Below are 25,981 nucleotides of genomic sequence, written 5' to 3'. Positions count from 1 at the left end.
TGCAGATACATCACACCATCTAGTTTTCTGGTGTCTCGTAAGAAAAGTGTTGTGATATGCAAATAAAAACCTACTTCTGTTGCGACAGTTTGACTCAGACACAGGTGGTTTACTTGTCTGAGAAACTAATCCTCTGGCATACATGTTTCGTACAAAGGCAAAGTTCTAAGCTATGTCTGCTAGCTCTGAGTTTAAACTCTGCTTTAGGTATGACGTCCCTTTAATATATCTATTCCATTTCTGACTGTCTTTCCATCTGATGCTCAGCAGTGTAACGTGAAATAATCTGATATATTTGAATGTCAGTTGTACCTTTTGGACAGGTAATAGATGAACTAAGTACTCTTGGTGGCTTTCAGTTATTCCCTTTGCAGCTACTAGATTAAAAGATCATATGCATTATATGAAATTGAGCTACTTATCAGCCAAAATCCGCATATCATCCATAAGAACAATGCTATTCTTCAGTGCTACATAGTGATTCGGGCCACGATTCAGATTTTTTTAACATTCTGAATAAAATTAAAAAATAATTTTCACATAACACTATATAAATATTATGTATTTCTATATCTATTTAAAAAAACCCACAGCACCGCACAAAACACAGAGCAAATAATCCAACTGTTTTCCCACTCCAGTATTTCCTTCAAAGGGTATTAACCAGGGGTTTGGCTTATTTTGATCTTTTTATCTTTTTGTAATTTACTTGTAGCATAGTTTTTGCTGACATTCTGGTGGTGACTTGCTCCAGGGGGCTCGCACCTTAAACCTGGGTGGCGCAGGTTTCTGGCAAGGAGCTGGTCCTGCTCTGGGAGATTTGGATCAAATCATCCCATCTTCCCAGGAGTCTTTGAGGAAAGAGGTGAATTGAAAGGTGCCGGTGCAGTACTCCCTGTTTCAGCCATGTGGTTTTTCACTGTTCCTGACTACTTTTGATTTAGGAGTTTTGATCTCTAAATAGTGCTTCCAAAAACGGGAGTATGAATCTAAGGCAGATCGGCTATTCTTGGTTTAAAATGCTCTCTGACTATGCTGTGGATAAGTCTAAGAAAGGAAACTTTGTGCAAACAGAAAAGTCTGTCTGGTTCAGCCCAAAAGAAGAGAAAATCCTGAACTTAGTAAGAGGGGGGGGGGGGGGATGGAAAAAAAGTCATGCTTACCAGCTGCTTGGAGTCCTGGTTGGCTTGCTGCAGTCTCTTTAGAAATGAATTCCGGCTACCACATCGCTATCCCTAAGGGCACGGAGAGCTGTCAGCTCAGACGCTGCATTTTCCATTTGCTATTGCGCATGCTGACCTAAAAGTTGGGTTTTCCCATTAATTTTTCCTGGCCATCACTTAAGTTTTGGACCACTTATATAATTCAGTCCCACTGGGATAGCTTGCGAAGAGAGCCTTAATGGGGAAAGGATGGGTTTGGGTGCTTGATGGGAGCTGAAGGAGCAAGGGTTTGCTGGAGATGCCCATGGAAATCCTGCTGGCCCAGGGCTGGGCTGGTACAGCACGAGCTGCTGCTCTGTGTATGTTGGGAAAGAGCAGCAGCTGATGGAGAAAGTGTGTCTACAGCCTTGCATTAATGCGCTCAAACGGGTTTTGTCCAATGTGTTAGTAAACGAATTATTGTGTGAGAAATTTTGGCTTCTCATGTGGATGGCAAGAGCCATTCCTGCCCAGAGGCTGCCGCCACACCAAAGAAGGGCAAAGCTGCCCGAGGGGAGGGGCAGCGCTGGGGGGTGAGTTTTGCCTTAAGGCAGCCAAGCATCTGCCAGCGCTAATCCTAAATCCTTGGAGTAATTTCAGCCCCATGGGTGGCTTTCAGTCTATCACACGTTTTGGCTTTAGGTCAAAACAAGTCTTTTTTTCTCCCTGTGTCTCTCTCCATCCGAAACGGAGGTTGAACCTTGGAGAGCAGAGGCTTTGCTCCCCAGCCACTCTGGAGCAGTTCAAGCTTAGCTAGGCAGGACCTTGGCAAACCTGGGCATGCAAAATCAGACCAGGAAAAAATAGTGCGTTGTGTGTTGTTGCAGCTGGGTGTGGGGACCCAGTGTCAGGGGGCTGGTGGCCTTAGGAGTGGGGAAACACATCCAAGCAAATGTCAGCAGGACAGTATCCCAAATTACTGAGTTGTAAAGGCCTGGCTATCTGGAAGGACTAAAAGGATGTATAAATGAACACACAAATAATTCCTTATTTGTAGAGCTAGGAGTCAGCAAGGGCGAGTCTCCCTGAGGAGACGGGTGCAGAAGGGAGGAGCAGCAGGACGGCCGCTTGCTGCCTGCCTTATTTTGGTCAAGCCCTTAGTCCAGCATTTGAAGAATTTGGTATTTTTTTTTTTTTATGATGTTTTTTCCATGGAGTGTTGGGACTTAAAACAATCCCTCATGCAACCCCAGTAAAATACGACAGAGATCTAATTGGATCTGTTTTTTTCTTATAAATGTGATTTTCTAGAGCCATGTGTGTGTTTGTTGCATGTGATGCCAACGTTTCTGTTGAACTGTCATCTCCTGAGCAAGGAATAGAGGAGCAGGATCTCAGAACTGAAGCAACAACTTTTTTTGCAGTGGAGACGGAAGGTGTTTGGCTGCCTCTGCCGGGGGTGTGAGCAAGACAAGGCTGGTTTCCCTGCCAGTTCTCGGCTTGAACCCCAAAATGTATGACTGGGGCATTCCTTAGGCTTCCAGGATTTGAAAGTTGGACCTGACTTAAATAGGCCATGCTGCAATTACCTCATGGCCTTTCAGCACAGTTGTTAGGAAAATACCACAGTGCTAAATCTTTCAGTGGTCCATCAAACAGCCTCCCAAATATTATCCCTGCCTACCAGAAAAGGGGTGGACCTTTATCTCTGAGGGTACAACCAGGTGATACAACCCCCAGTGCACTCGCGTGGGGTTATGTCCTACACATGGTTAGCGGGTTGGTGCTGGCTCCAGCTGCCGCAGCAGAGGGAGATATTGTACAATCCAGTGAGCTACATCTGGCTGTGGGACGGGAAAACAAAACACCCTTTGGTCTGTCTGGTGACAAGCGAAACCGGCCGCCAAAGGTGGACGGGACCGGCAGGGCCTGAAGCTGTGGTGTGCAGAGGCAGCAGCTCTGCTTGGGGCTGGGGGGCCTTTTTGGCACACAGAAAGCTGCTCTGCCCAAGTCCTGCAATACCTTTGCCGCTGGGTGCCCTGGTCTCCAGAGCTCCGGTGTGGGATGCGCTGCCTGTACCTAACTCGCCTACAAACCTTGTGCCGAGCCTGACCTTCTTTTCTCTCTTGGATCTGATGCAAGCCTGCAAATATGAAAAATACAAACCCAGCTTGATGGATTGTGGTTCGCAGCTTTCACTAAGAATTAAAAATAAGCAGAAAGTTATATTTAGCCACCTATAAACAGGAATAAAATAGAGCAGGAGGCTGGTTATCAACTGTGCTCCACCGGCAGAGTCACTATCCCCAGTGGTGTGATTTGAGGGGTGAAAAGCTGCTTTGGCAGCAGGGAGGTTGGGATGGCTGCCTTAGGGGCCTGGCTGGCCCCATGGGCAGGATCTGTGCCATGGGGGATGGGAAAGGAGCCCCCAGCTGCCCACTATAGTCCTCCCTGAGAAGGGCTGAGCCAGCAGCACTGTGGAGCCCAGCCCATGGGAGCCCTTGTCCCCCCCAGTGGTCCCTTCCAGGGCTGCTGTGGGCCCCCCAGTCCCAGGGCTGGGGCCCCTCTGCCGGAGCTGTCCCCTGCCCCGGCTCACTGTCCCTCCGGGATGCCTGGCCATTCCTTCATCTTTCTGCTGGCCCTGGATACCGCACGTCCCAGCAACAACACACATTCCCCACTTTGCTAAAAATGGCAAAAACAGTTTAGGCCATTTAACGGGCTGGCTGACAGGCTGTTACATGCTGTTCTGGTGCTGCCCCAGGCTGCGCGCAGCGGGCGGACCGCAGCCGCCGTGCCAGGGGTGCTGCTGGCTCTGGCCCCGCGCGCCGCTCCAGCCGTGCCCGAGCTGGCTCACCCCAACGCTGCAGCCCGGCCGAGCCCGCTCCTGTGGCCAGGCAGACCCCCTGCCTGTCCCCACCGCTGCCCCCCAGGCACCTGCACCAGGGGCAAGACAGCGGTGAGCACTGAGGAGCCAGCTCCAAAGAAGCGGTCAAACGGCCTTTAGCGCTGGTGCTGCCGTCAGCCAGGACCCTGCCCCGCGCTGCCATCCTTCACCATCCTGCGCATCCATCGCTGTGTGCCCAAACCCTTCCCTGTGCAGCATTGCACTTCCCTCTAGTGGCTAATTATTCATGGGAAAGTAGCTCTCTCCCTGCGGGCAGGCTGGAGGGTGTCCGCCTGGTTCCCCGTGCCCTTGGGCGCTGCTCGGCCCCTTCTCCAGCAGCCTGGCTCCTTCAGGGTCACCGGTGGGTGCCCCTGGCGCAGCAAAGCATGGGGCTGTGCGGCCGTTCGCCTCCCCCGCGGTGCCGGTGGGGAGGCACGGGGACCACCAGCCATGCCTGTGACGAGCTCACGGAGCCTGATGTTCCCACTGGATTGTCCTACATGAGCACGGGGAGGCAGCTCAGGCCCAGGGACAGGCAGACCTGGCGGGCTGGGGGGGGTGGGGGGGGTCAGGCCAGCCTGCGGGAGGGGACAGTGGCTTTTTGGGGCCACGTGGAAGCCCAGCTGGGCTGTGCCTGGCAGGTTGCTCACCCAAGAGGATGGCAGTGCGGGACGGGTGGTGGAGGGGACGGGAGCCCCACAGGTGCCTGCCGTGGTCGGGGTGCTGAGCCAGCATTTGGGGGCCACCAGAAGCCAGCAGGGAGGAGGGGGCGTGCGCTGGCCCTCTGCTGGCTGTGGGACCATGGCACCCGCCTGATGCACTTTACATTTGCTTGGTGAATCCGGTCTGCTCCTTGCCAGCAGGGTTACCAATTTCTCGGGCCGTTTCACATGGACAAACGGGCTCTTTTCTTGCCGGCACTGGGCAGCTGGGGCAGAACAGCTCCTTGCCGGGCTCAAGCAGCAGCGCATTTCTCTGCTGGGTGATCGCAAATAAACTTCCCCGGCCTCAGGGGATCCCTGCTTGGCTCCTGGTGAGGGATCTTGGAGCAGCAGGGTTTCTCATGCCGAAAGGGACATTGAGACACATTTGTTTAGGAAACAGGGCCCTGTAAATACTGCTCAAATCTCCTTTTATTAATGTTACGGCTGTTCCCAGGGCGCTTGTTTCTGCACTGTGAGTTCAGGGTGCTGCTTTGGGCTCCCCGGACTGTGCTAGGGAAAGGCAGCCAAGGGTCCACGTCACAGGCGTTACACACGACGCCGTCCAGCTCCCCTCCACCCCCGTGCCAACCCACAGCTGAGCCAGGTACTGGCTTTTTTTAGCACAGGCTGGTCTTGTTTTGGGGCTTGTTCTGGGCTGGGAAAAGGCCGGGCAGGGAACAGAATAACAACCTCAGTGATCTGGTATGCAGAGCACTCCCCTGTAGCATCCCCTGCCAAAATGTTCTCCCCAGATTTCGCTCCAAGCAGTGATTGCATCTTTCCAACGAGGCACCTGAGAGCGTACCTCTGCGCGGCTCTCCCGGTCAGCTTTGCTCCACAGGCTGAGCTATTAATGAGGTATTTAATGAGTTTTCTACTTGCCCCTTAAAACAAACACCTCAATGCAGGCGAGGAAGGAGAGCTTGCTGCTGATAATCACGCAGCCCCTCCCAAGCCTGCTTGCATTCATTGAAAACACATTTTTACAAAGTAGATAAATTATTTATCAGGAGAACATTTCTGAATAATTCAGGCAGAGAGAAGAGCAGTTGCCTTTGCACATATGAATTTTCTCCTTATCCGAGTAAGCCAGGCCCCTCCGCTGCGAGGGAGGTTTGGACAATAGATGGTGCTAAGCGCCCTGGCGCTGCATGCTGGCCTGCTCTGCCGGGGCGGGGGGCGCCGGGGGCTGCTTTGCAGTGATCTCCCCAAAAAGCCACCGCTTGGGTGGAGAGCAGCAGGAGGGCACCTGCCCTTGGCGGCACTGTCGGCAGAGATGCTCCTGCCATTCCCATCGGCTCGGTGCAGCCCAGCCCTTTCCCTGGCTGATGTGCGGGCTGTAGGGTGGAAGGGAGATGTGACCCCCGCCAGCTGGAAAACAAATGGAAGAGAAAAGCTTTGGGGTTTGTCTGGGGCTTCGCAGCATTTGCACAGTGTGGTGGAGGTAATCCCAGCTCAGCTACCTTGGGACACCTTTTTAAGGGCCGTTTGCTCCCCAGTCCTCTAACTTTTATCACTTTTGGTTGCTGAGGGACAGAAGCGGCAACCTTTCCCTCTGGTCACCACAACCCATCACTTGGAAACGTCTCTTCTTCCAGAACCTGTACCTGCTGCTCTCTATTTGGGGTAACAGTGTTGCTGGGGTGTCTGGAGGAGCTGCGCAAAGCAGAACAGTGTATTTGCTCCAGGTCTGATGGGAAAGGGGAGGGGATGTGGAGCCCCGGAGCCCCAAGTGGTTTGGCGGGGGCTGTTGGGGGGGCAAGTGGCTTTGTGCTGGGGCACAGTGTAGGCAGCAAGGGGCCATGGGGTGCTGGGGCTCCTGCTGCTGGGTTTCAGGGTGTCCCCCAGCTCTCCCCACAGCAGGCAGTTGGGATTTAGGACCCTTCGCAAGGGGATTTTCTTGCCCTCTCTGTCCCTTCCCTCCTTTTATCCCCCCTTGCAAGCAGGACAGTTCCGCTCACTGCAGGCAGGCGTGTGGGTGCTGGCAGTCCCTGGCTCCTCCAGAGGTGGCCCCAGGCAGGCAGGGTGCAGGCAGGGCTCCTCGCAGCTCTATAAACCACAGCCTGCTTCTGCTGCGCTTGAAAGCATGCCTGGTGACAGCCCAGTGCCATCCACATCCACATCCAGCCCACCACTGGGGTGAAAGCCAGGAGCCCACAGTGAGATAACACCCTCCCATCGCACTTTTCTTTGCATTATGCAAATGCATAAGAATTATTTTTGGCCATAATGGTTTTTCCATTCACTGCAGCATTGATCCAGAGCCGCTGGCTCCGGTAACCTCTGCCGTGCATTAGCTGACTCCCTGCTTTGTGCAGCATGATGGATGTGATGGCAGGGTGGGGGGGCAGGCAAGTTCGGCACTGGCTTGCTGGGTTTTGTTGCCGTTTTCCCAGTTCAGGGCCCTCCTGGACTGTCATTCAACTGCCAGTGAGACTGAGCCGCTGTGTTTTTGGGCCAGGCGACTGGCAGACCCTGCCTGCCTTGCAGAGGGTCTGTGCTCAAATTCAGTAACCATTGCTTCAGAACACCAGTGAGGTGCTAAGGGATAGCAGTTTGCGTTTCTCCCATCACTGACAAAATCTAATCACTTAGATATGAGGACAGAATTAATTAAAGGCATTATGAATCTTACCTTGTCTATAAAACAAAATATTATTGTGGTATCGGAGTGATGCATATTTCATCAAGAAACTGTAAAGCTGATAAAAAATGATTACTATATGTTTTTACTTTGGGCATTTCACCATATAAATCATCATGAAGTGCTCTTTGGGAAGTCACAGAGAATGATACGTCTGTGACACTTTTTGATAGGGCATTTCTTTGTGCTTAGCAGAAGGCATTTATGGTTGCTATAGGGCTAATAAAAGGCTTATGATGTCTTCAATTATTCATTTTTATAAGTGCTTGTCCTGACTTTCAAGTCAGCCAAAACCACACTGTGACCGGTTTCGGCAGTAAATTGTGTATGTTTTCTGGAATCAAATGACTGCCTCCACTGCAGACTTTGCCTCTCTTCTGTACGAAAACCAATGCTGGTTCACTCTCAGCTATCACAACATTTTCTATCTTTCTGGCTTTGGAAAGCATCTTTCTGCCTGGCAGCACCGGTGGCAGCCGGCTGACCCAGCAGCCATCGCTCGTTCGCACTCGGGCTGCAGCACCTCGTCTCGTGTCTGCCGGGAGGTTTCTGTGTGAGCTGGAGAAGCGGATCTGGCGCCAGGGAGAAGACGGAGGCCTTAAAACACTGTCTTTGCAGATGTGCCAAGGAACTTTGGAGGGCTGGATGTGGTGTATTCGAAATGTAGCATTCGCTGCGGTAGGCTGTGGTCAGCAGCCCCAGTTAGACCTTCCTCCTGTGTGCTTGTAGCTCAGCCTGGGCAGAGGAAAAGCTTTCTGCTGCTGCAGACCTGATGTTTTAAAAAACTTTTACAAATGCACATGCAAAACATGCAGTGGTTTGTGTTGGTGCCCCTGAGCTGGCGCTCGGTCACAGCTGGATGCCAGAGACCCTCCGCTCCGGCTGTGCAGCAGCCATGAGACCCTTAGTGCTGCTCATCTGGGCTTGACGCAGCTGAATACCCGTGCCCAAAAGGAAATCCTGTGGGATTTGCCCCCCGGAAACCAAATCCACAGGCAAACCAGATGTCCTGAACCCTCCTGCTATCACACACAGCCTCCTGCTCCTGCCGTGCCCCCACGGCTGCCTGCCCTGCCAGGATGGGCACCCTGACTGTGAGCCTCGGGGTAGCCCAGCCTGCTGGGCTGAGATCCTGCTGTCTGGGCATCATTAGTCTCCTCCAGCAAAAACTGCGGAGCTAGACAGGCAGGTGGGAGTGAAAGCGCTTCTATATTAAACCCCATTTTCTGGTGCTCCTTTATAGGTTTTTAATGGGATTCGTATGTCTCTGCCTGGCCCATCACCCACAGCCAGGCACTCCTCTTCGTCCTGCTCCTCACTGCAGTGTTTTCTGTGGATTAGATTCAACTGGATAAATTAATCTTCTTTTGTATTTATAATCCCTACGAGGGTGGCGTCTTTAACAGAGACTATTCCTTCTCATTGCTTTGGCAAAGCAAGTAGCAGCTCCCTGCTGCGTCTCTTCTCAGATGACACAGAGGTTCTCTGAATAGCAAAGAGAGAAAACAAAAAGGATCTAAGCTGGTTTTTTTTGTGTGTGTGGGTTTTTTTTTTTCCCCCAGGCAGCTACATGTATCCACCTCATGGAAAATTTCCCCCAATACTTTAGTGTTTTTACTTTTCATGTGCTTGCATCCTTGAGGCTCTGCCCGTGAAGCACACTGCTGGCTCGCTGATGGAGACGGGGCATCAGGGGGAGTCTCTGACAGAAGAGTGGTGACAGAGGGGCTTTTTCTTCCCTGCAGCCAAAGAGGGAAGATTAAGGAAATTCAAAGAATCAAGAAGAGGTACGATAGTGGGAAACATCATGGGAAACACCCCAGCACCTGCCATCTGAGACTGCAATCGGCCTGTACTGACCTAACAAGTGGTTCAGCTAAAAAGTGTCATTTAATTCCTGTCACAGCAAAAGCCATTCTGGTGCCCGATCCAGCCTGCTGGCTTGAGGCAGGAATGAATACCTGTGGCATTGCCTCATTTTCCCAAGGCAGGGCAGAGCATGGGTGCCTGCCCACCCCAGGCTCTTTCCCAGCTTGGCAGGGAAACCCTTGAGAAAACCTTCCGTGGGTGGCTTCGGGGGGGACTGCTGGTGGCACACAGGTGCTGAGATGTCACCTGCACTGCGTGTCTGTGCAGCATTGACCCACCTTCCAAAAACAAAGGTGTCACTTGCCCAAGCAGGCACCAGTGCAGGCAGGTGACGCCGGTGCTGTCACCGTCCCTACTGGGTTTCTGCTGGCACGAGGCAGAATCTGGCCCCTGAGCCCACGGCTTGTTTGTTTGTTGTCTCTTGGCTTGCTCTCTGCAAATAATTTTTTCCGGCTGAACCACAAATAATTGCTTACAGCTCTGCTGTTTGCCTTTGTGGTGAGCCTGCAAACACCAGCATGTGTTTGCCAGAGATAATCAGGGTGCTTTTGTGCTCAGCGGCTTTGTCATCTCTCACTCTCTTGCTTTTGTTTCTGGGCTTCGTTCATCTCCCACCTTCCCTTCATTGTGTTGTGCCTTTTCTGATACCTCTGAAAATAACTGACTTCATGTCTTGGTCGGGTTTTTGTATTTATTTCTGAAATGTAGAAAAGCAGCATCTCTTCATGTGTCCCTCGGTGATCACTGCTCGTGCAGAATGTGTCTTTATAATTCAATTAAAAATGTTACGATGTTTCCCCAGCAGACCCCGCCGCCATCCTGGCAAAGCATTTGCTACCTTGATAGCATTTTCCACTTGGAGAGTGCGAAGTATTACAACAGCCTTTCCCTCCGGGACAATATGCTCTGGCTGCATTGGAGTGACTCCAAAATGCAGAATGTTTCTGACACTCTGAAATGGAGAGAAAGAGTAGCTCCAAGACCATTATTTTATTTATTTAAATACAGTACTATTTTATATTACAAGGCCAAGCATTTCCTGAAGACTGAGATTATCTGCTTTTTGAAGTGGAATAAATTGATGATCCATTAAATTACTACAGTGGTTCTCTTCCTCAACAGACCCCTAGCACCTCATGCAGGACACATGAGTCTCCTTGGCTGCGTGGGTCCATGGGCCCTGGCTCTCCTGCTTCCCATAGCAGCTCTGTCACCTGCAGGGACATTTCGTGCATGCTTATCAAAGAGGAGCATTGACTTGTTGCATCACACTGAAGAAATAATTTGTCTTTCTCTGTCCTGATTATTTTACCCAGCTTCTCTGAATTTGTTCAGTACTCTTCTTGCTGTTTCCTATGCTGTTCAGCCAGTGTTTGTTTTTCCCCCCACCTTTTGAATATTCAGTTTGTTATTTGCAGTTGGTCCTAAGCACAACACGAACCTGGCGACATCAGAATCATATTTTCCACCGCTGGTGTTGGTGGGCAGCACAAATTAGCCCTTACGGCTAATGACAGGCCTAGGGTAGAGACCTTCTGTATGATGAGATCTTAATAACAGGTGGGTTAGGAAACACTGGTGACAAGAGGTGCTAAAGGAGTGTGTGTAGGAACCTGTCTCAGTGTAGCTCCTCTCCATCAGTGCATCCTAAGGCTGCTGCACGCTGGCCCAGCCTTGGGTATGGAAACCCTCCTGCCTTCCCCCCTTGCAGAGGCAGGCTGTGAAACCCGGCTGGTCAGAGACCTTCCCAGCCAGCCGGTGAGGCAGCTGCAGAGCATGGAAGCCTTTGGTGTGTTTTGCTTTCGGTATTGCTCAGCTCCATCCTCTCTGGGCTGTCCGACCCATTAGCTCCTCCACAGCCCCTCTTGCTCCTGAACTGGGGACGTGCTTTCCCAGGAGTGTCCCCTGCAACGTTGCTTCCTCTTCATGTGGGGATCCAGAGAGCTGGCAGTTGCAGCAGAGACTGGGGATGTTGCTTTTCACAGCAAAACTTTCTGTTCCCGGCCCACCTGGTTTTGAAGGTGGAACCTGTTGCGAACTCCTTGCAATAGATGGGAATTGACTTGCAGTCGCTGCTGGGTTACTCTGGTCTCTAAGCAGGTTGTTAAGATGCTGCTGTTGGGTTTTAAACTAGAAGCAGCCTTTCATAAACCTTACGAAGATTTTGTTGCTTCCTTCTATTGCTCATCAGCACTTTGGTGTATTACTCACATGAACCTTAAGGCTTTCGGTGCCCGTTGCAGCCCCTGTGGACTGGCTCAGGCGCAGGGTGCAGGGCTGCTTCCTAAGCGATGCCTTCCTCGGAGCGCGGAGAGCTCAGCTGGGGTGAGGCTGGTTATTTTTACCCCTGGAGGAAGCCAACTGAAGCCTCCAGCATGGAAAATGATCTGACACCTGCCTCACCGCTAAATATACCTCTTATTCTAAGCATAGGGAAATGGGTCTGTTTTGCCTACTGGTTTAGCTCTGAACATAGGCAAAGCACCATCCGTTCATTTTCCATAGAAAAAGAACATACTCTGTCGTTTCTCTCACTTTTCTTTGAGTTAATGACTTTCACCATTGCCTCAGACTATATCTAGGCCCCAGTGAGGTGTTTCTCAGGGGGTGTGCGTCTTGGGCAGGCTGGTGAGGGTCTCACAACCTCCCCCTGTCACTAAGGAGACCTGAGAAGCAGCACCTGCACCGACTGCCCTGGGCAGCCTGCACCGGGGAGGGGGTGTCAGCAGGGCTACGGCATCCCCTCAGCCTCAGCCTCCCTGTTCGGGAGGGCCTCCAGCTCCACAGGCATCCACAGGAGCTATCACCCCTCCCTGCGGTCTAAGGGTGGCTGAGTGGCATCCAGCATCCCTTGGCATCCTCTCCCCTCCCCTTGCCGTGTTTGTGTTGTGCATCGCTCTGGGCAGAGACCGAGTCAAAGCAGGCAACTGTCCCTTGTGCAAATCTCGTGAGGAAATCCCCCTTGCTGTTGGTGACCCCCACCCTACACATTCATCCCCCCCTGCATGGAGTGCTACCAGACTCTTCTTCCCTGCGCACTATGTACATGTAATCTATTAATCTAGCTCTCCACAGTGAATTTCTTGATTTAGTTTCATGCTTGTGCTCCTTGCAGACGTGGCAGCCCTGCCCCAGGTAGGCTCTGCCCTGGCCTGCCTTCATTCCCACCGTCCATGTGCTCCTCCTGACCCTTTCCTGCCTTCTCTCTCGGCGTGGGTTTTGCGAGAAGCGTTTCCTCACAGCTCCTATTTCTGCCCTCTTGCAGTGTGTCCCTGTGCTGGTCTGCTGTGACACCGCTCTGCTTTCCTACCCAGCCTTGCAGCCCTTCTCGTTCACATGCTGTGGATACTGCCCCATCCCAGCTGTGGTTTTCTGTACTCAAGGAAGAATATTCTGGCAATCTCTTCCCCTCTTTTAAATTTCTGAGCCTATGACAACCTGAGTGAAGGATTCCCTGGTCCTCCAGAGGAGTACATTTCATTTGGCTGTCTCTGTGCTGTGTATAAAAGCTTCTTCACAAGTTTCCTGCCCCTTTTGTTTCTCTTAGATCCAACTTTTTCAAAGTTTAATTTCATCTGTGAAGGCAATATCTTAAAAATCCATGTACAATAACCTGCTTACTGTTCTCCACTTAACTTTTGAAGGGACCTACTGCCTCTGATTTAGACGTATTAAAAAATGTGGCTCTTATCCATGTTCCTTTTCAGGCTCCATCTGCCTCCTTGAAAATTTTTTTGCTTGCATCTTTTCCAGCTGTCACAAGTATTTTGGGGAGGCAGAAGATTTTATAGCTACTCTCTTCCACGTTCTGCACCTGCCACCTCTGCTTTTCCCACCTGTTTCCACCTTCTGTATTTAGATCCACACCTCCAGGTACCGTAAGGCATCACAGTCACTAGGAAGAACTTTGCAATATGATTAGGATGAGTCATTAATAAAATATATGGAAAGATTTGCATGTTTGTCTCAGGCTGTCGCTGCTGAAATAACAACAGCTGCTCTAAACCCGAACCACCTTTCAGCTGGAGCCTTCTGGCGTTTGCAATCTGAACCCCTCGCAGGTGGGGCTGCAAACAACTCTTCCTTTCTATACGTTCGTACGTATGGATCTCTGCAAATGCCAGCCCTTTTGCTGGGCTCCCGTAGATGTGCATGCACGAGGGAATAAGGCCAACGGCTGCAGGTGGCCTTTTACCAGCAAGTTCAAAGAAGACTTGAGAAAAGCTTGACTTTTCTTTCCAGGAAGGTGCTGTCGAGGCCAGCTCCCTCTTTCCAAACGGACACGGGGGGCGAGCTCTGGTGCTCCCCGCTCTGCTGTGCGGCAAAGCCTGCTGGCCGGGCACCTTCCCCTTGGGAATGTGTGGCCTCACCACCCCCGTGGGTAAACCAGGGGTGGAATCTCCTGCCAGAGGACAGCGGGGGAAGCACCCTGCCACCGTGAAAACAGGAAACCGTAAAAGGCTATGTCTTTTTTTACAGCTGAGTTGGCTGTTGAGAAAATATACAGTTATCTCCTGTTCTTATCTAATATCTTCTGCTTCCTGTGTTATTGCAGGTAATGCAGAAATCATCTTCCCTTGTGAACCTCATTTCCTTGAGAACTTTTCTTCATTCACAGATTCCCCTTCATGCACCCTTATGTAAGCAGCTCTCAGGTCACATCCTATTTTGAAGTTGCATCTTGGAAGAGATGCAGGAGATGTGGGCTGAGGAGGACCAGGGACAACCCCCGTTTAGAGCTGTAGTGTTTGTGAATTTGCAGTTGGTGCCTGTACAGCAACAGATGGAAGGATAAAGTTCCAGAACAGGTGGAGATAACAGTTACCATAAGCAAAGTCTCATCTGCATTAAGTAACGTGTTGAGGGGCAGAGCCTGGGCTGGGGCCAGAACACCTCCGTGTGCTGGCATCACAGCACTGGGTGTTGTGCACCCAGAAGGATGGACGGCTCCTGCAGTGGGTCTGCGGGCTTTGCAGGTGAAGGACACCCTAGCAGACTGGAAGAGCCAGCCTTCATCTGAGCTTTTCTCTTGTTAAAGTGTTCAGAAGCATGTATTTTTAATTCTTCTCTGTCTTGGGGGGTTACCACGCAAATAAAGACGATGGAGGACAGAGGACAAGGGAAGGCTGTGTTCCTTGTGCTCAGATCTTCTGCCTCTCTCTTTTAATTAGAAAGCTAGTCACAGCACTACCTTTTGAGCAGAAACCTTGTCCCCTGGGGTACTGTGCTCGTGCAGGCATGTGGGGTGGGTTGGTGGGAAGTGTCTGCTCGGTGCTGGGAGTGCTGCATGGTTTGACATCTGCAGCACTTGGATCCACATCACTGCTCTGCTCCCTCCTCCTCTGTGACTCACACGCCATCTCCCCAGCAGGAGATCTTCCTTTGAATGGCAGCCCCCAACTCAGAACGAAGCACTGTGCAGACCTTAAAGGGATCGCAGGCATGGGTGCTGGTGGCTGACACGGGGTCAGGGCAATCTCTTTCCTTGCCTTGGTGCTGTCTCCACACAAGTCCCTTGGGAACGGTTTGCTGCCTTTGCTGCCATCCTGCCCTCCCAAGCAGGAAGCGAGGGCTTGGTCTGAAGCACACACACGTCTGCATCAGCTGTACGGCTGTGGGAGACGGGAGGAGGGATGAGCTCGGAGGATGCTGAGCTTGTGAGCTGGCCATGACAGTGCTCCTGCCTGTTCCTGCTGAGCCTGGAGAGTCACCGCTTCACGGCAGGGCAGGATTTGCCCTATGTCATTGACATAAATTTTATGTCAGTGATTCTGCCCTTGCCTAGATGGAAACAGGGCCGTTCTGCGTATTGAAATGGGCCAAGAGCAAGCGGTGAAGGCAGCCTGGCAGGGAGAGCGTGTGCAAGAGGCACTGCACTGCATGGGGCGGGGGAGGCACCACCGAGGAGCCCCCAGCTTCAGAAATGCCTCAGAAAGCAACGCTGAGGGCTGAAGGGGGTGGTGGGAAGGCAGGCTTCAAAACATGTGGGAAGGTTATGTCTCATGGAGATAAGATCAAGCCACAGGCAGCTGAGAAGCTAATGGTGAGCAAGTAAAGGAAGAGAGCAAGCGTCAGAGATATGAGAAGATATGAGAGGGGAACCTTGCAAGGCAGCGTGGGCACAGGGACTGAAGCATCCCTTGTTGGAGGAGGTGGGAAATATGACAACAGAGAGAAGCCTGCTGTAATACCTATAGGGCCAATTAAGGTGTTAAATGCAAGAAAGACAAATGTCGACATGGCATTAAAAATAAAATACATCAAGAAAGCATGGGCCAAGCAGGCAGTACCAAAAACCTGATAAAAAGGAAATGCGTACAGCAACTGTGAAGAAATATGATCCTACACATCCAAGTGATGGTAGAGGAGTAGGGTTGTTGTTAGCACTATGAAAATTTAAGGTGAATGCAATTGGGGCCAGTTTTGCAGAAAGCAGTGGGTGAGATGGAGACTTTTGAGAACAGGCTGAATTTCCTCTGACGCACCATTCATGCTTCAGCAGCTAGAGAGCGAAGTGGAATAGCAGACGAGCAGGAAACTTGCCATTTTCCTCAACTTTAGGAAGATCCCTCTTTCTGTTTCCAAAAAGGGATTTTAGTGAAGGCAGCAGCAGCCCGCCAGAGATGTGCAGGGTGGGAGGCTCATGCAGTGCTCAGCAACTGGTAGTTTTAAGTCAACGCCATGAAGAGCTGGTATCGTTGATGTTTTTTCTTTGTTCAACTGTTGCCTTTGAACCTTCTGCACCAGGTGCTCCCTCCCCTGTATGAGGAGGTGCATCCCCTCTGTATGGAAGCTGCCGAGGAGGATGTAAGGCACATCCTCACCCTGCCCTGCCGTGGGTCCAGCTGAGCTGGCAGCTACAAGTGGGGGTTGTACAAAGAGCAAAGGGTTGTTGCTTCAAGTCAAGGCGTGCACATGCTTTGCAGGCATGGCTGGCTGCAAACAGGCAGTGGTGCTGTACAGCTAAGGTCAGGTTGTGGCACCTAGGTTGTGGTTTGAACACAACCCTCCGTGCCAAAGGAAAGTTGAGGCTGTGGGTTGAAGACCCCCTTGTATCGAGGCAGTGTGAACAGGTAACCACACCAGCCATAAATAAGGTAGCTTAGAAAAGGCTCCCTGTAAGCAAAGGCAGCTTTGCCCCCTACCCGGTCACGTCAGTGCCTTTACTACCACCCCAGCAAAATAACTGGGATTTTGTGTCTCCTGCACCTCAACACTAATTGGGAAGTTGTACTTGAGTTTCTTGAGCACTGTGCGCAAAAGCAGCGAGGCATTAAGGGCCGCCAGCTGTGTCAGTGCTTGGGAGGCATCTGCAGACCCTTGTTTAACCTCTTCTAAAGCAAACTAGAGCAAATGGCACAGGCAAGGTGTGTTTAGGAGGAAGGAGGGCTGCTTCCCAAATGCTTTGCTTGTGACTGTATTTTTGCACTGGCAAATATACCAGAGTCAGTATAAATCATTGTCTGGAAATTCCCGTGCATATATTATCAACCAGTGACTTCTTTATTTGCCCTGACTCCTTATTCATCTGGCATCCCAAGGCCAGAAAAGAATCCTGTGTATGTTTTCCTTCAACAGTATAAACACCACTTATCTCTTTCCTCAGCTGCATGCTTTCCAGTGGGCTATGGGTCCCTGGAGTCATTCCAGTGCTTTTAGGAATATTGTGCTTTACCATAAGTGCTCTGGTGCTGGTGCTCATCCTGCAGAGCAGGGTTCGCCACCAACAGCATTCAGTCCCCTACAGCCGGTTGCTACAGCTTTCCTCCGCACCTTGAATCCTCCTGGACCAGCATGCGGAATGGTCCCTCCCGGTGCCAGGACCACCTGGCTGCAGCTGATCCCTCTTCACCCTCCCCTGCGGCACCCCCTCACCCCCCCCCGGGAAGTAGGGAAGCGTAGGGGGATGCGGGAGAGCTGAGGCACGGGTAGCCTGGCTGTCAGAGCCTGTGCTTTGCAGGGTGATGGAAGAGGGAAGGTTTTCTTTGGATCCTGGCCCCCGAGTGTAACCCGTATAACATACTTTTCAAATATTTTATTTGGGTTACTTTGATCAGTTCACCTGCTGATGTTTCAAAAGGGAAGCAATGGGTATCTGCTGGGTCTGTGCTGCACCATTTGCGTGGCGTTAGTGGAGCCCCACTTCTGAGAGGGGGGGTAAAAATCTGTCTGGATGTGCTGCTCTTCCTTTCCCCACGCTGTTTTTGTCACCTTCTCTTCCCCAATTTTTTTCTGAGAAACGCAGCAGTCTTACAGTAACTAGTACTGTTGGGTGAGTCCATTGTAAACATGGTGAAGGACAGCTACTTCTCTGAAAAAAAATGCCTGCTGTGAATTTATAGAGAGAAAATTTTCATTATCCTTGTCATATAAGTGGCAATGCTGGGGAATTTTCTGGGAGCAGCAGGCAGGAGGGGCAGCCCCTTGCAGCAGAGAGAAGCCTGTTCCTGCTGGTGTAAGAGAACAACAGGTCCTGGCTGCTCCCGATGGCACCAGCCAGGGAGGTTGCAAGACCCAAACTGGCTGGTGATGCTGCGATGCTGAAATGCTGTTGAGGCTAATGCTGTATGCCTTCTGCTGCTGGTAGAGGCTGGAAAGGAGCAGCCATCGGCTTGGGGGATGCTACTGCCTTGTGCAAATCCACTGCCGTTTGTCCTGCGCTCGTAATTGGCACCGTGCAGGCAGCGAACCCCGCAGGGCAGGTGGGTCTGTGTGTTCTGAGGTTTCTTTCCTACCACCAGGCTGGGGCTGCAACATGGCTGTGGCCACAGGGCACTTCTTCTCAGAGATGCAGGAGTCGTGTGGTTGCCAGTCCCTGGAGCAACAACCGACTTCTCCCCTTGGAGCGTTTGGGAAATGAGCCCCCAAAAAGGGTAGCTTGATGTTAAATTGTAGCAATGGACTGGCAAGCTGTCCTGACAACCTCCATGCTATGCTTCTAGTAGAAGAATTCTAGCTATTGTATTAAATCATGAGGCTGTGGGGCTCAGGCTGAGCATGGTTTCCCTCCCGGTCCCCAGTTTGTCACATCAGGGCTCGTTTGGACTAAATTCTGCCGTGTTGCTACAAGTGCAGGCAAGCGTGACAAGCACGGGTGTCCTGGCGAGTCCTGTTGGATACCTTGCCTTCCCTACTCTACTTTCTCAGCTGAGGTTTCAAAGTCCTTGTCATCTTATGCATAGCATCGGTGCAGGACATGCTGTCATCAGCATTTCCAGCACCTTTACAACAACCTCTTCTTGCACTTCTTCGGGAAACCAACATCAAGACTGAACATGAAAGAATGTAATTTGTTGATCTTAAAATCCCCTGAATAGCAGACTCCAGAATCTGAATGGAGTAAACTTGAGTTTCCAACATACCATCATAAAATGAGAGACCAAGGACCTCACGCTACCCCACCAGTTCTCGGGAAATCTTAAAAAGGCAAGATCTATGGCATATTGCTGTGTTGAGCTGGGACTGCGGCTGAGCTTCTCGCAAACATGAAGGTGGATCAACACAGGTAAGGGCTGTAAAATCTGTCCACATTTGGAACTTGAAAATGCAGTTATTTAGTTTGCAGATCAGTTCAGGATCTCAAGGTGTAAGCATGTTAAGGATGCAGGTATATGTGCAATAGTAAAACTATATCCAGGAGAGCCAAGGGGGAATTGCTAACTTCTCATGTGAACGGCACACGGCAAACCCATCCTGCTGCCTCCCTGCTAGGGCTGGTGGAGGAGCCATACCCTCTCCAGGGCAGCATTGCACAATACCATGTAGCTGATTTCTTCAGAAAGAGATTTTACACTTTCACAAACTGAAAGCACTGTTCTGGATTTAAAGGAAAGAAGGGGTCGTAGGGTAACCTAGATGTTGTAGAAGCAGGCAGGAATAGCATACATTTGGACATTTTAAAGTCAGTTGGCTTGTCATGAGTTTGCTCAGAAGGAAGGTAAGCAATTGTTTCTTTTCTTAAAGCTTGTCTAATACATCCTTTAATTTCAGCCCTGCTGTAGCACATCAGGCAACTCAACCAGTCAGCATGAGAACACCCTACAGAAGTATGCGAGCCTGCGCAACGCCCTTCATCGCTGGCACTCTGCTATGGACAGGGAACGGGGAGAGCCGATGCTCTCTGGTAAGCAGAGCCAAAATCTCTGGTCCAACCCAAAGCACTCCTGCCATACCCGGTGATTGCATGGTGGGTACAAAAACACTCTGTGGTCCAGATGAACCTGGAAATGGTGGTTTCTGCTGAGGCTGCTTTTCTCTGTTCACTGTGTGCTGAGTTTTGATGTCTCTTCAAAGGTTTCTCAGACTTACTGGGTGGAGTTTAGCTCAGGTGAGCTCCTAATTCTTCAGCTCTGCGCATACATACACCAGGTAGAGCATGAAGTAGCTGTGCTGGATCCACTGTTTCTTAATTCTGTGCTGGGCTGGAACACCTCCTCTACAGCAGGAGGCTTGTAGAGCCTTCTTGCATTTGTCCGTGACTCTGAGGAGTTGTATGTCTTGATGAGATCTGCTTGAAAATATTTTGTTGTTAACAAAGTATTTTGCTGAGGTTGTTCCCCCTCTCCACCCCCAAAAAAACCCCAACACCTTAAGAAAAATATTTTTATTAAATTCCACCAAGGAAAACACTTCAAATTGAGTGGTTTCCATGTGGAGTTCTTGGTTTTCATCACAACATTATGTTACCACTAATGGCAGGTGCTGACAGGATCAGCTGCGGTGTCTGATGTTATTTTCAGGTGCCTGACTCTGGGGTGCCTTATAATGAAATGGTTTAGTGCACACAGTCTAATTACTATAGACTGACAATCAAACATCGTGACTCAGACAGCTTTGGACCAAGCACATTTGATTTTTGAGCCATGTGGTTTGTTTGCATTTACAGGGGACAAGAGAACAAAATCAAAACTCGCCTGTAAAAGCTTCTGGCTCAGAATATTCCTCTGGAAAAGAAAAAAAAGATGCTGCAAAACTTCTGGCATGGTCACGGTGCCCTGATGTACTTTCATCTCTGACCCATGATGGTTTGCAGTACAGAGAGGAGAAGCAAGGTTTGGTGTGTTAGCATTTCGGGGGGTGTGTGTGTGTGTGTGATTTACCTTGGTGGGGAAGACTGTTGCCTTCCACCCTGCAAAATAAAAAACCCCATAAAACCAAACACTAAGGAAGACCAGAGCCTGTGAAAGCTCTTCACTTAGTTCAGTGCAAAGTCAGGCAGATTTGGGCTGATTTTGCACAGAAGCAAACTGAGGGCTGCTCTCCGGGCTGGCCCAGATGGGCAGTGGTGGGTGCAGGCAGGCTACCGGCAGCTACTTCTGCAGCAATTGCCTGAGCATGGCCTGCTGCAGCAGGGAACAGCATGGGTGACTGCAAAAATAACTATGTTATTGGTCAAAGTCTGGATTATTGTAGGAAAAGTGAATTTTGGGGCTAGCTTCAACCAAAGTCTGACTGGGGACCGCTGACGGTCACATCTCAGGTGTGACAGCTGCACTCCTCTGTTTGCAGAGTGAAGGGCAGCTCTTCTGCAGGCAGGAAATCTTTAAAGGATGGCCACTGACTTCTGCTGACCCAAAGGAACGAATACTGACCATGTAGCAGCTGCAGGCAACCACACTCTTCATGCTAGCCTGAAAAAACAAGCATCCATGAGAAGCAGAACAGAGCTCTGCAAGGAGGAGGCCCTTGCCCGTGAGCCTGGGCTGGGGAATGCAGCTCTCATCCAAGGAAATTCCTTTTGCTCATCCTTGACCTCCCAGACTGTTGGCTGCGATCCAAGGAAGACATCCTCCTCCTCCTCCTCCTCCTCCTGAACACTGATGAGGCTGTGGTACACCTCACCTCCGGGAAGTCTGAGTTTGTGAAAATTACTAGTCCTCCCCTATCCCTTTCTGCTCGTAACAGCTACGCATGGGAAAACCCAATTACCGCCTGCTGCTGCCTTGGTAGGTTTATGGCTTGCAGGGTAGGTGGCACTGCACTTTCTTGTAGAATTATGATATTGCTTTAGATGTTTAAGAGGTAATTTAAAGATGTTTCAGTTGCATTTTGAACTTAACCAGTCTACAAATGGTTTTTTGGAGGACAGCAGCTTCTGTAGCAATAGGAAGGACCGCAAGTTCCCCTGTTGAACTTGTGTAACCTGTGTGATCCTTTTCTACAGAAAAGGAGTTCCTTGTTTACTTACTTAGATAGGCTAACTTACCTTTTTTTTTTTTTTTTTTTAACATAAGGTAATAAGGGGTGGGGGGAAAATAATTCATATAATCTGGTTCTGATAAGCTTTAAAGTATATTAATTCCTCTCTTTTCTAAGTAATGCCTAATGCCATTTTCTTCCCCATGTTATACTTGCAAGGAGCTGAAGACATCAGCAGCATACACCATTGTGTTAGGATGCTGATCACAGGAATCATTCTAGGTGTTAATTGTTGAGACTTGAACCTTTTCTCCAGTGTGAAGAAAACAAGGAAAATGCTACCTGCAGTCGGTTAGTCCCTATTTTTTAGCTTGGCTGGAACATAACACCGAAGGCAGTGGTGTGATTTTTCTCATCTGCATGTTGCTGTGCATCACGATCTGGCTTTGGAGCAACCTCTGCCTGTGCCAGCTGGAAGAGAGCGGGGCTGGGCTACCTGTGTCTGTGTGTACTCCGCTCCACCCCACTGCTGTGCCTACAGGATAGCTGAAAATTATAATCACGGACCCGTGAGGTTCTACAACAGTATACATGGGGTTGTGCCATGCCCAGGGCATGGCATGGGACCCTGGAGGCAGAGGACCAATGTGGTCAGTCACCATGACCAAAGCCACATCCGAGCAAGCCCAGCTCCTGTGAGCTGCCACACTGGGCTTTGCTCATACCAGTCACTAGGGCCAGATCTTGCAAATAAACCCAGCACCCTGCCAGACCCTGGTAAAACTCGGTGTCTGGACAGAGTGAATGCTGCCTTTAATACATTCTGATACTTCTCCCCCATGCTTTGATTCCTTCTGCCATGCACAGAAGCGAACCTGGACCACTCCCCACAGCAGGGCTGGCAGCAGGCGGCTGAGCAGAGGTGCATCCCCAATGGGCTACATCCCAGCTCAGGATCCGGCCCCTCTCTGTCCTCTGATAGATGAAAGGAAGATACAAGTTCACAGGCTGCTGTACCATCCTCAGCTCTGTATTGTGCAGATAGAAACCGGAGGAGAAAACATGGCCTGTAGGCTGCTGGGATTCCTGCTAATCCTTTCACAGGCAGAATCCTGGCTTTGAGTAAGATGTTGCTTTCTTCCACGTGTGGCAACTCAGTGACACAGAGTTTTCCAGCAAAAAAAATGGAACCTCCTTTTTTAGCTCGGGCTGTGTGCGGACTTGCATTAGTAACGTTGTCTGGAACTGCAATCTGAGGCAATTGAACCTGCCTAATTGTTGCTGTGTGTATATGCTGCATGCGTGCCAGTGGGAATTACACATCCTCCCTTCTCGGTGCTGTTGCTGCCTGGGGTCTGCCATTTCCCTACCAGTTAAATGTGCCATATTTTTATTGAATAGCAACGTCCCAACACTAAAAGATAAATACAACATGGGCATAATGAATCATGGGCTCTGTTAGACTTGTCCAGCCCCAGGAGACTGTCTGGAGCCAGCCAAGGGATGAAACACCATGGCCTAACTCCTGTTTTTCTTCACTTTTGCCTGGAAAGGGCACCCACGGGAATTCAGAAAACAAGACTCATCCTGCCTGAGCAAGAATCCAGAATCCTGAACAGGCCAGGAGGAGGAACATGCCTGGGAGGGCAAGGGTCTGGGTGGCATCGTGCTCTGCTCTGCCCACCACCCCTCTCCAGACTGGGGGCTGGCTGCTGCCCCTGCCCAGGGAGGTCTGGCGCGGGGCTGGTCGGGCACTGGTTTTACCAAAAAAGCCTCAGTGAGTGCAGCACGTGGCAGGCTGGGCACAGGCTGGTAACAGCTGCCCGCTGTGAGAAGAGCAATGAAATGGAGAATATGGGTAGAGGTTCACGTGTAGGCACCATGCAACCCCTCCCTCTGCTCAGGGCAGGCCAGGCTTCAGGGCAGACATCGGAAAATAAAGCCTGACTGGGGAGGAACCAGAGGTGGGCAGCAGGGAGGGCTTGGGAACGTGACCTGTGAGGGCAGCCTGAGCGAACTGGCATTGGTAATCCAGAGGAAGGAAGGCTAGGGAGATTAGTTCAGCCTTTAAGTATATATAAAACTACCACAGAGTAAGGCAGTAAATCGGTCTCCCACTGGGGTCAGGGGAAAAATAACAATGATAGTTTTGAAAAGACCTTGAGAGAACCTTTCCAACTGCAGTATAAACAAGCCCTGAAAAGGATACTGGTTGGGGTATCTTCACCAACAGACGTTTTTAAGATCAGAATGCAAGTCAGTTGTCAAGAATGCAGGTTTGGGCAGCAAGGATGGACAATGTGGGGGTTTGGGGTTGTCTTTAATTTCAATATTTTTTGCTCAGTTGGTTTCACTGTGCTGAAGCCAGAAGCTTCAGGAGAAAATTTCTGTCATTGCACGCAGTGAAAGTGTCCATGCACATCCCAAGTGTTATGGGACTTCTGCGCCACTGGTCTGCGCAGCACGTGTGGTTTCCCTGCAATTCAAGGACAGTTAGGTTAGGACACTGAGGAAGTGGCAACTTTTTGTCATAAAGCTATTAAAGCTTTAATCAAAGAGTTAAGGAATTTAAGAGATGATGAAATAGTTTTTTCATGCAAAAGCCACTCAAACCTACCTTTATAGGCTGCTCAATAAAGGAGTCTTTGAGGAAGATTCCTTTTAACAGCCCCATAAAAGCATTATTTATCATTCCCAAACTTATAATATTATAAGGCAGGGAGCACAAATACTAATCTCTTTACTGAGCACTTGTCTGTAACATTTCTAGTAATGCACAGGTGAGTGTGCCCCCTCCCTCCCGAGACAGTCATGACCAGAAGTTGCATGAATATAGATAACCATGGGGGCAAAGCTGTCTGCCAGCAACCTACAGACCTGCCTGCTTCTTTCCACTAAATCCACCAAGGGCACTGGGCACTGAACTCGGTGGAGAATCGGTCACGCTGGGACGTGCAGCAGCAGCTGCAATGCTGGGGGTGGTACAAGAGTCCCTGAAACGGGTCTGGGATGTGGCTGGGACAGGGCAGGAACAGGCTAGTAGGACAAAAGCCTTCTTTTTATGCTGTTCCTCTTTCAAGGCCGCCCATCTCTTCAGAGTGACAAATGGAGAGGAGTGACTATGACTCCCAGCTCTTACCCTTTAACTGCTTGTTCGTCTGCAGCGTAGGAAAAAATTACTTGGATGAAGATGCTGACGCCGGCTTTGTTCCCCAGAAAGAAGCACTGCCGGAAGGTAGGAGTCATGAGCCTGAAAAAGCCAGCACAGCTCAGCACATCCTTCTGGAATTTGGATGCTCTCCCTCACTCCCCCTGTGGTCTCCTCTGCTGCTTGCCCGGGGGCATGGCAAGGCAAGTGGGTGAGGTTCACCCCGAAGAGGCTCCCAGGCTTTCAGTTATCTGCAGGTTTTTGTTAAGAGTTTCCAAAGGTAGGGGAAGGTTTCCCTCCACCATAGGTGGTCCCTCTTTCGGCACCGTCATGGTCTGAAACCTCGTCACAGCAAGAAGGTAGGGATGAACAGTGTCAGGAGGCGAGGGAAGTGCTCACAGTGGTTTGGGGATTTCTGTACCATCCAGGGAAGTAAACTTGCGAAGTTATGCTCCTTCCTGCAAGCAGCGCAGCATGAGGGGAATCTGAGATGGAGCCCAGGAGCCGTGAGAAGGGGACCTCTGCAGGAGGGGAGTGGGTGGAGGGAGAGGCAGAACGTGACCCAGCATGTTACTGACCTGCAGCCCCCGAGGGAGAGTGCAGGAGGCTTTTGTCCAGCTCCTTGCATTGACAGCAGGTTCCCACTTCCACACAGTCTTAGTGCAAAAAAGACAGGGAAGATGCTCAGTGAAGGATCTCAGCCCAGGCCAAGACCTTTCTGAGCAAACATCCACATAAACATACCACAATTAGTGGTAAATGTGGGCTGGCCAGCTGCCCATCTCACTCACGTCCCTACTCAAAAGCCATGGGAACTCATCTGCCTTCAGGTTCAGCACAGTGTAAGGTTTAACCAGCTTTTAAATGCTGGGAAGTGCCCTAAACCACTTTGCCTAATGCAGTTAAGCGCCTGCCTGCCGTGAAAGCCCAGCTCCAGTGCTCATGCTCCAGCAGCATGCTCAGCCAAGGGTCCTGAAGGGCACGGGGTGCTGTACAGAAACCTGGCCAGGACCTGCATTCTGCAATAGCTCTGCAGGTTGTTTCTCCTCAGGAGGGTTATTTCAAATTATTTTATGTGTCCTTGCAGATGTTCCATCTCTGACGTAAGAGGGCCCTTGGGAAGACCTTACTCTGGTGGGAGGGGAGAGGTCTGCGTGCAGGGGAACATCACCTTGCTGCTGAAATGGGAGTAACGCAGAGTGAGATGCTGAGGTTGGACACGGACTTGGAGGATGTGATCCCAGAGCACAAGCTGACCCATTTTGAGGTGGAAAAATACAAATACATCCCAGAAACAGCTTGCTTGCTCTTTCCAGTTGAGCAGGGGAAGCCAAGGTAGGTACTGGGTAGGTACGTGTCCCACAGCCCCACTGCCCCCCCATGGGGAATGGTGCTGATTTAAGCAGGACCCTTGTTCTGCCTTGCATGGGCGAGTCTCTCCTGTTCCAG

General features: G+C 50.6%; 1 protein-coding gene across 1 annotated transcript in view; it reads right to left on the bottom strand.

Annotated features, from left to right (window-relative positions):
• Positions 1–25,867, bottom strand: part of ADIPOQ (adiponectin, C1Q and collagen domain containing) — a 38,042-nt gene extending 12,175 nt beyond the window's left edge. The window contains exon 1 of the mRNA XM_080409425.1: positions 1,164–25,867. The gene's annotated coding sequence lies outside the window, so the exon portion shown is untranslated. The remainder of the gene's footprint in view (positions 1–1,163) is intronic.
• Between the last annotated feature and the right edge of the window lie 114 nt (positions 25,868–25,981).

Source organism: Falco punctatus (assembly GCF_963210335.1).
Source record: "Falco punctatus genome assembly, chromosome: 13".
Taxonomy (NCBI): domain Eukaryota; kingdom Metazoa; phylum Chordata; class Aves; order Falconiformes; family Falconidae; genus Falco; species Falco punctatus.
Note: the sequence above shows the minus strand (reverse complement) of the source record. Positions and strands in the feature narration are given on the sequence as shown.